Genomic DNA, 12860 nt, shown 5'->3' on the forward strand with positions numbered 1-12860 from the left:
AGGAGGTGGAGAGAAGGAAGGAGAGGGGGTCGCCGCCCCCTTCACTTGTCCAATTCGGACTGGGGCAAGAGGGGCCGCGCGCCACCTCCTGGCTGCCCTCTCTCTTCTCCACTAAGGACCATAAGGCCCAATAGCTTCCCGGGGGGGGGGGTCCCGGTAACCCCCGGTACTCCGGTATATGCCCGAAACCTCCCGAAACTATTCCGGTGTCCAAACATAGTCGTCCAATATATCGATCTTTACATCTCGACCATTTCGAGACTCATCGTCATGTCCGTGATCACATCCGGGACTCCGAACTACCTTCGGTACATCAAAACACATAAACTCATAATATAACCGTCATTGAATTTTAAGCTTGCGGACCCTACGGGTTCGAGAACTATGTAGACATGACCAAGACACGTCTCCGGTCAATAACCAATAGCGGCACCTGGATGCTCATATTGGCTCCCACATATTCTACGAAGATCTTTATCGGTCAAACCGCATAACAACATACGTTGTTCCCTTTGTCATTGGTATGTTACTTGCCCGAGATTTGATCATCGGTATCTCAATACCTAGTTCAATCTCGTTACCGGCAAGTCTCTTTACTCATTCCGTAACACATCATCCCGCAACTAACTCATTAGTTACAATACTTGCAAGGCTTATAGTGATGTGCATTATCAAGTGGGGCCAGAGATACCTCTCCGACAATCGGAGTGACAAATCCTAATCTCGAAATACGCCAACCCAACAAGTACCTTCGGAGACACCTATAGAGCACCTTTATAATCACCCAGTTACGTTGTGATGTTTGGTAGCACACAAAGTGTTCCTCCGATAAACGGGAGTTGCATAATCTCATAGTCACAGGAACATGTATAAGTCATGAAGAAAGCAATAACAACATACTAAACGATCAAGTGCTAAGCTAACAGAATGGGTCAAGTCAATCACATCATTCTCTAATGATGTGATCCCGTTAATTAAATGACAACTCATGTCTATGGCTAGGAAACTTAACCATCTTTGATTCAACGAGCTAGTCAAGTAGAGGCATACTAGTGACACTATATTTGTCTATGTATTCACACATGTATTATGTTTCCGGTTAATACAATTCTAGCATGAATAATAAACATTTATTATGAAATAAGGAAATAAATAATAACTTTATTATTGCCTCTAGGGCACATTTCCTTCAAAAGTGTGATCAATGTGTTGTATCACTCATTTCCATCCTTATATTCCTTATTCTTTGTCTTCGTTCCTTTACTTTCCTTATTTCTTTGTCGCAATCCTTTCATTCCTCCTCTGCATATTAATTCCTAAGACAACTCCTTGATACTAGGAATCTTAAAACCATATATAAATTGGAAGAATTTTATGTAAGGTAGCGTGGGTGGAATTTTGTATAGCGTCAGAACTGTGCAACTTTAATGGGCCGGCCCGTAGTATTTTATCTCTACTCCTAATGAAGCAGTTGGTAGTCTCCGCCTGTCAATTTTCGTCCCACATACACGGTTTTTTCGTCCTCGATCCCACCTCCCACCTTCCGGCAGGTAATCACCCCCTCGACAAAAAAACCCAACCAAAAGAGGGAGCAATGCATCCAGGAGCGATGCCTCGAACGAAAAAAAACCTGCGAAAAAAACCTACGAAAAAATCGACGACTCGCCAATCAACACAAAACTACAGTCGACGAACGTCGTCTCTCTTATCTCCAACACCTCCCTCTTCTCGCCCCAAACCCTAGAGGTATGACGGGCACCGATCTGGTGGCGCCACCACCGCGGATGACCACGTGCCGGCAAGGCCCCCATCTGTCCCTCGCTTGATCCCCTCCGCCCGCTCCTATGGTGTGTGCCACCGAAGCCTCCGGCGGCGCTTGCGTCCTGGGGTCCGCCCCCTATCGCTCAGCCTCGTGTCTGCCGGCGCAGGCGCCGCCACCTAGTCATGTGTGCCGTTCTGGGAGGCTTGACAAGCTGCTGATTAGAGGACACCAACCTAGCCTCAGAGGAGGCCATCCTCGCCAAGTTCGTGTAGGTGTTGGTCGCCTGCGTGCGCGGCCATGCCGCCGCCGTCCCCTGCTACGAATCTCGCTCACTGCAAGCTGCAGAGCCCGTGCCCATCTCCCCTGAGGTAAGGTACAATTTTCTGCTATGTTCTTAAACCATTCTTCTTTTCATGTATTAATGTAAGTCCTGCTAGGAGTAGTACGAACAGTAGTCTTCTGTACTCCAAAATCTGAAAGAGGATACCAATTATGTGATCGGAAAGATACGACCTATAAAAAGAAAAGTCACCAGTCATCGTCACTCCAAGGTATTCAAGTAGGGAAGCATGCATTTGTCGAGATATGCAAGGGCATGCTTCGTGCATTTTGTGTGGATGCTGCCAACGCACATGCATCTTATCTTGCTCTTTTATACCAATTTTTGGTATTTTACCTTTTTAACTGACATAAACACACTATATTTGTTGGCATGGAATATACATTGTAGATATAGTGGGAGAATATCATAGCTGCGCTAAGTAAACGTACTATTGTTTAGAATGATAGTCTCACTAAAATTTTGAAGTTAGAATGGTTTGCCTTACTAATTGTATGTTTTTCATTTTTTTTGTTCAATTTGCTCTCTGCCATATTATACTATTTTTGAGAGTTCATGTAATAGTTCTGAATTTTTTTTCATGTTGCTCAACTCCTTTTCTCTACGCTCTATTAGGCTGCACCATCCTAAGTTTCTATTTTCTATCTGGGCTCCACGACCGGTAGTAGGATGCTCATTAGGCAACCCAAGGTGTGTACGCCCCTACTTCCCCAAGGTACTCAAGCCTCACGCCTGGGCTGACCACGAGGTATGCTTGCCGCCAATCTACTTCAGCCACTGGACAACAGTTCTTCCTTAATTTGCTCCATATATGTGTTGCAGTACCAATGAATTTTCCATTCAACTTTCTAAAGATTTTTGTTCACAGATGTGTGCTGCTGTGAGGCATGTAGCACCACTTCTCCCGACTGCTATCATTAGTGAAAGATCTCATGTCACGGTATGTGGTTAATGTTTTCTGTACCTCGTAATATTTGACTTTGTGAAACTAACCAAATTGTACTAAAGATAGGCGTCATGGTCTCATGGAATGGACATCACATGGCTTATTAGGAACTCTGAGTTCAGCGGGCACCATGCCGAATGTGTTAGATCCACTATTTTAGAGGTGAAGAAACTTTCGGTATTTTATTACAGCACAATCTGTTCTTGTATTTCCTAATCTTGGTTGTTCACTTGCTTTCATTCACAGGGTAAATAGGTCAACCTCTTCCAATACACAATTGCTGAGGTATGTATCAAATGTCTAAATGTTAAAAAAGAACCAGGTTACACCATATGGTTTTGGTTGCTCACCTTGGTTGCTGACCAGGTGTTCAAAAATCTTAGTGAGAGAGGACATTGACGGAGCGAGAATGGAACACAACAAGTTTTGTGTGCGTGTGTGTGTGTGTGTGCATTACCGAAATGTCGCAAAACATGTGAGTCTACATCTAGCTTCCTTACAATTTTCTGTTGGAAATATTTCTTTAAAAAAAAATTGTTGGACACTTATCTTCTCTTTGTTTATCATTTCGTAGGACTAAGAAAAAGTTCATCTATGTGTAACTACCAGGTTCTCGAAGTCCGCCCTCTCATTGATTGGAACAGGGTGAAAGTTGTGGAATTTTTGCTGTAACCGCCTGGATGAAGATGACAGGGCTAACAAAGATGCATTCAAGGTAAGCCATCCCTCTGGTATGCTTGCTTAACATGTGAAATCCATAAGATAATTCTTTCGAGTTGCGACCTGCATTGTGGTGTCTCCGTTCATCAAGTTCTGAGCACCATCTCCAGTGAAATTAGGTGTTCATCCAGCCATACTCCTAGGTGGCTTTCTTTGGCCTGTGTCTTGCTGTGTATTTAGTGGTTATGCACAAGCCTCACCATCTGATATTTGTGCAGTAATTACTGAAAACAATTTGAGGATAAAGCTTTGATTGTTGTTGTAGTTGAAGATTCAGAGTTGCAAGGCAGGCACAGTTAACAAGGATAAGAAACTATAGAAGATTTATCAAATCAGACATGGGCTTGGTTATGCACTGAATCATTGTGGGGGATCCGAGGTAATCAGACCATACACCCGAACTTAAATTTTACTTGCTTTTAAATGTTTAGGAGGCAGATGATGTTTGATATGTTAGACTGAAGTACGCACCTTTTAAGAGTATATCACTGATACTCCAGTCACCAATAAATTCGCAAGTGCCTACTGCCTAGATTACATGAGCTCATTTTAGCTCTAAGAGTTCTTTTTTATCTCTTTTACATTCTCGTAAACATGTGGGTGAATAACAGTTAGAAATTGTTCTATATGTACACGGGAATTCTAATAGAACTGATGCTTGAAATGACAAAAAGTTCTATAATATTTGTAAGCCGAGCACTGGAAAAGCTCACTCCTCACACCAGATCACCAGCGCCGACGTATCTACTTTTTTGAAACAGAGTCCACATGTTTACTCATGTTCTCTGTTTTTTGTTGTTTCGGGAAAGGTTGTTAGGAGCCCATCTCTTCTGCAGCCATGGAGAAAGAGAGCTAGATATAGTGGTACTTGCTAGCGATTTAATGGACACCTCCTTTTGGCCTTTTTTGCTTTCTCTGATAATTAGCTAAGAGACTTCAGTGAGTGAGAACTTTTTGGTCCCTCCCTTTTTCTGTGTCTTTTGGAGTTTTGCTTTGTGGTGAGAGGAGGATAGAGATACTCAACAGGGGCCTTCCTCTTCCTCATCCGAACAAGATCCACTAGTAGAAAACAGGGCATTTGTCCCGGTTCGTAAGGGCCTTTAGTCCCGGTTCTTGAACCGGGACTAATTGGTCGTTACTAATACCTCCACCATTTACTCCCGGTTCTTGCACGAACCGGGACAGATGGGCATCCACGTGGCTGCTGCGGGCAGTCTAGGCAGGGGGGCCTTTGTTCCCGGTTGGTGACATAAACCGGGACCAAAAGGCTTCCACGCGTCAGCAGCTGGCTGGAGCTGATGTTTTTCTTTTTTTTAAAAAAAAGTGGCTGGTTTAGGGGTTTTGGGGTTATTTTTAGGTTGTTATTATAGCTAGCTAATAGAGAGAAGTGTCCTCTCTTATATCTTCGTCCTTGGTTTACCAACGCTACTGCTATGTTCATTTCACCCGCTGATTTAATAACTCATGCATGCTCGCATCATACATCATCATATGTAATAACAAGTCCTACTAATCATGCATCATCATACAACTAATTCTACTCGTTATTAATAATAAGTCATACGATCATCATCCTCATAGTCATCGAACCCAACCCTACATAATTGTTCTTAGCACATGATCATCAGTATCAGGTAGGACCTAAACACCCTTAAGGTAAAATAGCATAAAACAATATAGACCCTGACTCTCCATTATGAAGAATGGAGATCATCCTGTCTCCAATTCTTGCGCTTCGCTGCCTTTTGCTTCCAAGAAGCTCCTTACGACTGTCCATACATTTTTTCCATTCTTTGATTGTCATGTCTCCACTTCTTTTAGAAACCCGGTATGGACAGTTGAGATTCGTAGGAAGACCTGGTTGTATGTTCAAAACATGAAGGCTACTGTGCGTATACATCATATGAGGCACACAATCATTCGGGATTATCTGTTGAAAAACATAGTGATAACTTCGTAGTTAGCAATGATGTACTAGCTAGTTTTAGAAGTATGCAAAAAGATGCACGGATGTCATAATAGTAAAAAATCATACCAGGGTATACCAGGGTATCTCCATGGTAGTTACCATAGTTCAACACGTGCACTAGTGGCACGTATTGACCATAATGTTGAGGAGTTCGATTGTAGACATTGTAATTCTCAAGATCAGTACAAAATGCAATCAGATGATTTTTCTCCTGGTAAGTTAATTCGGAGCCATCGGTGTAGTGGGTTTTGTCTACCATCTTCCGCACATTCTTTGAAGAATGAAAATAAGCTGTCAACTATTTTGAAATAAACAATATAAATTACTTAATAACTATGTTAAGCTCACATGGGGGAAGAATTGGAGGTGTATCCACAAGGACCCAAATCTCCATATTGTCTTGCTCGATTGTAGGATCACCAAGATCCATGGTGAAAAGCATACCCTCATCAAAACCATACATCTTGCAAAGTGCTTCCCAATTTTTGCAATCAAAATGGGTTACACTCTCAGCATTGTACAACTTTACTTTAAAATCCACACCATGATGGGTCCTTAGGAGAATTTTTTTGGTTTCCATACTTTCATGGTCTTCAAAACCCATCCTCTCCAAGACATAGCGTCTTGCATAGCATGGGATAAGATAGTCGAATTGGAAAAGATGAAAATACACGTTAAAATAGTTGAAGTCGTGCTTAATTACGAAAAAAACTATTGTCGCCGCTGCGTACCGTATGAACATCAAAGGTCTCCTCGAGCTTAATGCTGAAGAGTCGATCTTCGTCCAGCTCGATGAACCTGTCGCACATACCTCGGTCGTTGTGGCACCAGTCGCACTCCCCCGGGCGGTTTTCGTTGTCCGAGTATGACATTTCTGGCCTATGTACTAAAAAACCTAAATTAGATCATTATTATTAATCACGGGTTGACTATCGGTGATGGTACATAGCTCCTCCTTTCATTCCCGAGTGCATTATTACACCAAATTGTCTAGCACACGGGAATGAAGGAGAACTTTTCCAATATGAGCATTCAATAAGCAAAACCAAATCATAAAATAAGCAAAACCAAATCATAAAATAAAGTAGTATTCAAATTAGCATGCATTCAATTATAAGCAAAAGTACATCATCTCTTGTGTCCGTACATCGTCGAATATTATCACTAATATAGCATCACTAATACAGCTAGAACCGTAGCGCCCGACGGGTATTGTCGCGGGCGGTGGACACCCAAAGATAAGGAACCATGACAGGATCATAGCTCCAGTGAGATCCCTGAAGAATCTGCCAGGTATTGTCGAACCTGCCCTCCAATGCAACTATGTAGCGACGGACGTGCTCGTCCTCCTTGCTGACACAATGACGTACCACCTCCGCGGTGTCCGGAAGCCTCGGCACTGCCACTGGCCCACGCGACCGCCACCAAACAAGGATCGGGTCAACAACGGGTTGCCTCCTCACCAACCTACGTCCCCCGGAAGGTAGCACCTCCCAATACCAGCCCGGCGGAGCCCAGTCCCGAACATGGCCCTGATCAAGCAGGCCTCCACCGCCGAGTCGACGACGACGAGGATGCGGGATAGGCATCGCCGACATCGATCCGGGAACTACTTCTATATATTGTTAAATAAAGTAGTTTTATTAATTAAATCAACTAGTTCAACTACTAAGCACTTACTATAAATAAATAAAGTAGTACTTACTAAAAACAAACTACTTCTATATATAGTAAAATAAAGTAGTTTATTAAATCAACCAATTATATTAAACACTTTCTCTTCTTATTTTTTTCCTTTTTCCTCTATTCTAAATTTGAACTTATTCATAAATGACTTAATCACTCACAATTTTCCTATACATACACAATAAATTGACAAAGAAAATATTATGAACAAAAAAATCATTAAAATTCTATGAACAAAATTACAACACAAAAAAAATCATAAAAATTCTATGAACAGAAAAAAATCATAAAAATTTGACATATTCGATCTTTGCATATATATGAACATACAAAGATGCATATTCAACAATAATATCACCAAAAAAATCTATTAACAGAAAAAAATCTAACACAATATGAACAAATTAATTACACAATATGAAAAAAATCTAACAGAAAAATCTATGAACTACACATCTAAATTACTACACATCTAACAAAAAAATCCTAACAAAATTAACTACACATCTAAATTAACTACTACTAACGTCAAACTAAATTAGTTGCTCATGACGACGGCGACGGCGACGGTGAGGTGCGGCGCGGGGCGGGGCGGCGCGGCGACGGTCAATGGTGAGGTGCGGCGGCGCGGGCCGGCGCGGGGTGACGACGGCGTCGGGGCGGCGCGGGAAGGGGCGGTGCGGGACGGCGTCGGGGCGGCGCGGGACGAGGGCATGGCGAGGGCTGGCTCGGGCAGCCTGCCGGCGTCGTGGATGGATTCGCCGTCGTCGAGGGAGAGGAGGAGAGATCGAAGTGGGGATGGGCGGTTTTGAAATTTTCCTAAGTGCTACTTATATAGCAAAGGCATTGGTCCTGGTTCGTGGCACCAACTCGGACCAATGCACCCCTTTAGTCCCGGTTGGTGGCACCAACCGGGACCAAATGCCTCTTTTCAGTAGCCCAAAGGGTGGGAAACAAAGACCTTTGGTCCCGGTTGGTGTCACAAACCGGGACAAAAAAGAGGCATTGGTCCCGGGTGGTGCCACCAACCGGGACCAAAGGTCGTGTGCTGGAACTGGCGCGGTGCGGTGCTATGTTTAGTCCCACCTCGCTAGCCTAGAGGGGCTCGGAGTGGTTTATTAGCCCTGCCGAACCAACCACTTCGAGCTCCTCTCTACTGCAGGCTTACGGGCCTAAAATCACTCTCTGTGCGTGTGGGCCTATTGAGCCTACTGCGGGCCCTGTAGGTGGCACTTTTTTTATTTTTTCCCAGTTTTTTGCTTTCCTTTTTGTTTCTAATTACTTATTTATTTTCTTTTACGATAATTCTTTTTGCTATTAAAGTTTGTAACAAGATTCTAATTACTTATTTATTTTCTTTTATGATAATTCTTTTTGTTTTTAATGTTTTGAAAAAAATTCTAATTACTTATTTATTTTCTTTTATGATAATTCTTTTTGCCATTAAACTTTGTAACAAAATTCTAATTACTTATTTATTTTCTTTTATGATAATTCTTTTTTCTTTTAATGTTTTGAACAAAATTCTAATTACTTATTTATTTTGTTTTATGATAATTCTTTTTGCTATTAAACTTTATAACAAAATTCGAATTACTTATTTATTTTATTTTATGATAATTCTTTTTGCTTTTAATGTTTTGAACAAAATTCTAATTACTTATTTATTTTCTTTTATGATAATTCTTTTTGCTATTAAAGTTTGTAACAAAATTCTAATTACTTATTTATTTTGTTTTATGATAATTCTTTTTGCTATTAATGTTTTGAACAAAATTCTAATTACTTATTTATTTTCTTTTATGATAATTCTTTTTGCTACTAAAGTTTGTAACAAAATTCTAATTACTTATTTATTTTTCTTTTATGATAATTCTTTTTGCTTTTAATGTTTTGAACAAAATTCTAATTACTTATTTATTTTATTTTATGATAATTCTTTTTGCTATTAAACTTTGTAACAAAATTCTAATTACTTATTTATTTTCTTTTATGATAATTCTTTTTTGCTTTTAATGTTTTGAACAAAATTCTAATTACTTATTTATTTTATTTTATGATAGTTCTTTTTGATATTAAACTTTGTAACAAAATTCTAATTACTTATTTATTTTATTTTATGATAATTCTTTTTGCTTTTAATGTTTTGAACGAAATTCTAATTACTTATTTATTTTCTAATGCATTGGTCCCGGTTTAAGCCACCAACCGGGACCAATGGTGGTGGGCCAGGAGTGAGGCCCATTGGTCCCGGTTCGTCCCATCAACCGGGACCAAAAGGTCCAGACGAACCGGGACTAATGGCCCACGTGGCCCGGCCGGCCCCTGGGGCTCATGAACCGGGTCCAATGCCCCCATGGATCCCGGTTCTGGACTGAACCGGGACTAATGGGCCGACCCGACCTAGACCTTTGACCCATTTTCTACTAGTGAAAAGAGCCTGTACCCACTTGTATGTACTCTGCACACGTGAACTCGACATGTTGTCTCTTGCTGCTTCTGAAGCAGAACTGAACTGAAGCTTAAACTGTATGTGCAAGAGAAGAGCTCGATGAGCTACACGGCCCCACGCATGACGAGCAGGAGGCCCACGGAGGAGGAGTCGCTTGTTTACAGTAGGAAGATTGGCTTATGCCCTGGTGCATACATGCATGGTATTTTCAGTAGAGATGATTCAAAATCAAATCAGTCGCTTGTTTTACTATATTGTGAATTTGTGATTGTGTGCAAAAGGGACACATGTTCAACTAATTAGATCAGTTTGTTAACTAGAACATGTTATTGGGAATAAACACAAATCAATTGTCAGCACAAGAAACGTGGGATGCATTAGAAGTCATTGCTGTTATTGTTATAATGTTTAATCTTAAAAAAGTATACCTACTCTCTCACATGGTTACTGATACGCAATTTTTGTTTGCCTCTTCTCGTGCTGTAGGATGGAACTGGAACCAAACTTGGTAGTTGAAATAATTCCGTGTCGTAAGTTGCATATCCTAAACAGTAATTTATGACATTTCGTTTTCGTCCTTATGATATAAAGTTCAGTGTTTCTTTCATTATGTTTCATGGTAATGATGCGTTGTATATGTTTTAGTGAATGGAGGAATCTGAGAACACATTGTGATTTAACCTTACCCTGTTAAATGCTTACATGAATGTTCGTCCTGTTCAATTAAAGATAGCCATGATTATAGGAATGTTATCTTTCTACAAGCATGTTTGTGTGTAGATATAAACATGATTCTCACAACCCTTCCTAATTTGTAATGCAAATACTTGACTAATGTTGGATGTTGCACAACCAACTTTCCACTTTTATCACAAAAGTGAGAAGACTAGCGAAGTGGTTGGTGTCGGCGTGAAGAAACTTGAAGCTGCCATGCATGCAAAGTCTCCACAGGTAATATCTTATTTTCATCTTTTTTCTTACAGTGACAGCGCACTCCTGTTTCAATGATCTTGCCTGCTGCTAAGTAAACAAGAATATACAAGAATGGCCATGATAATCTGAATCTTGTAGGCTTGTAGCTAAACTAGTTGCCGAAAGGCGCAAGTGATGTGTACCGAAGGATTCAGAGATCATGTCCACTTCTTGTGATTAATAACAGCACCGTATGTTGGTCTTGACTAAGTTTTGCTATTTTTGTTTAACTTTGTAGTTGTAAGAGCTGGCAATCTTTTTTACTTACTATTCATGAGAAAAGTTGCATACTTATAATTTAACTATAGTGGGAAAATATTACTTGCTAGGGATGAACACCAAACTGTTGCAGGGGAAAAAATTTAAACATCTCACTACTTTTTTATGCACTCATGACACCTATTTCAATTGGTCTTCTTTCAAGTGTTACAACTTCAAGTATCCTTGTGAAAACCACAAGACCATTATCGATTGTGATAATTATATGAATCTTGGAGATGATAGTTCTTGTGTATTTTTCATTTCACAGGCGGCGACGACTATAATGAGGATCACGGTAGCAGTGAAGTCAGAACCGGCAAGCAGGGAGGAGGGCAACCAGCTTGAAAGCAGACTTCATCCCGAGAAAGGCACTTATTCACCCTTATTTTGCAAATAGTACTTATCCTTAATAGGTTTTTATCTCAGAGCCGGAAATAATATACCCAATTCATATGCAATGAATACACACGAAATATATGAATACTAATGAAGGCCATGTGTCTTTCTTATTTCATGCACTCTATGCCCAGTTACCTACTTAAGAGTTTCAGTTGGTTGCATATTTCTCGTGCCACTGAAATATGTAATGTGAAACCCGCTCCCATCTGCTCTCATTGTATAAGAGTGTAACTTTTTATATAACCAGAACCCTTCCAGGTGTTAGATTTATAGTGAATTACTACTTAGTTTACTATTCAGGATGTTCCCATATTTTTCTTGGGTACAGTTAATAATTTTCATGTTTTATGCAGGTTTGGTGTGGTTAATTCAACAGTTATATCAACATGTACTAAAAATCTAATTATTTTCTCTTGTCGTTCTTTTGTGGTTAATTCAAGGAAGACCCTACATCTAAAGGTAACACAACAGTTATATCATAATTCCATTGCTGGATTTCTAGAAGAATGAAAAAGGGAGAAATGGTTGTTTCATTTGGTGTGCGAATCTGGTTTAAAGTGTGCGTGCTTATATCTGGAAGATCTTGGTTTCCTAGCAGTGAATGTTGGTGTGGGGATGCAGGGAGGGGGAACAACTTGAAGATGGGTAGCACTATATAGTTTCCTAGCGGTGAATGTTGCCAGCTTCTTACATTTTATTTGTATCATAGTCAATTTGTTCGTTTTGATTTATAGCCTTGTATATGTTCACCTCTATTACCAGATTTCCATAATGGAAGGTCGTCTGGTGTATTTGAATGTTGCCAGTTTATGTGGGCCAACAACCAATGAGCTTATGTCAAAACAAGCATGACATCTCTTTGATTATTTTAGGGTCCTGTCATGCTTGGCGTGTAAGTGAATCTTGAGAATTCATTGGATGTTCCACGGGTGTGCAATCGAACTTGTATGACTTGACATACAAATGCATTATTCATAATGAAGATAGTATAATTAAGTAATTAAAAAATTATTCCATAATTCTGTAAAAAAAGATGGCATCTTTTTCTAGGTAACTAAGTGATAATGGTAAAAAAATACGTTTTTGGACATGTCTACAAGGTTGGATCGTTGAGATATTAGGAAGTGTGCATTAGTACTCCCCATGAAAAAACAACTGGCGGGGAATGAGAAAAGCCCACGAACTCCAGATTTTTTTTGATGTGTTTGTATTTGAATTTCTGTGTCTTGATAGAAGTTTAAAGAAATATGACTAACAGTATGCACACCATCAATACACACATGCACTCACACATGGTCGGTACCACCACTATCCTAACCATTTAACTACTGGTTGGTTCAAAAATATTTTTTC

General features: G+C 40.2%; 1 long non-coding RNA gene across 9 annotated transcripts; it reads left to right on the forward strand.

The window, feature by feature from the left end:
* Positions 1 to 1693: 1693 nt before the first annotated feature.
* On the forward strand, positions 1694 to 12353 carry LOC123045195 (uncharacterized). 9 transcript variants are annotated; one of them, XR_006421120.1, is made up of 11 exons: positions 1694 to 2130; positions 2718 to 2850; positions 2971 to 3042; positions 3115 to 3210; positions 3295 to 3333; positions 3415 to 3523; positions 3658 to 3763; positions 4034 to 4147; positions 10362 to 10405; positions 10754 to 10826; positions 11377 to 12353. It is a non-coding gene; the product is annotated as an uncharacterized lncRNA (long non-coding RNA). The 9 variants fall into 9 exon arrangements; XR_006421124.1 differs by having other exon boundaries at positions 1695 to 2130; positions 10362 to 10826; positions 11377 to 11966; positions 12106 to 12353; XR_006421118.1 differs by having other exon boundaries at positions 1694 to 2135; positions 10362 to 10826.
* Positions 12354 to 12860: the final 507 nt, after the last annotated feature.

The sequence above is a fragment of the Triticum aestivum genome, chromosome 2B, assembly GCF_018294505.1.
Source record: "Triticum aestivum cultivar Chinese Spring chromosome 2B, IWGSC CS RefSeq v2.1, whole genome shotgun sequence".
Taxonomy (NCBI): Eukaryota; Viridiplantae; Streptophyta; class Magnoliopsida; order Poales; family Poaceae; genus Triticum; species Triticum aestivum.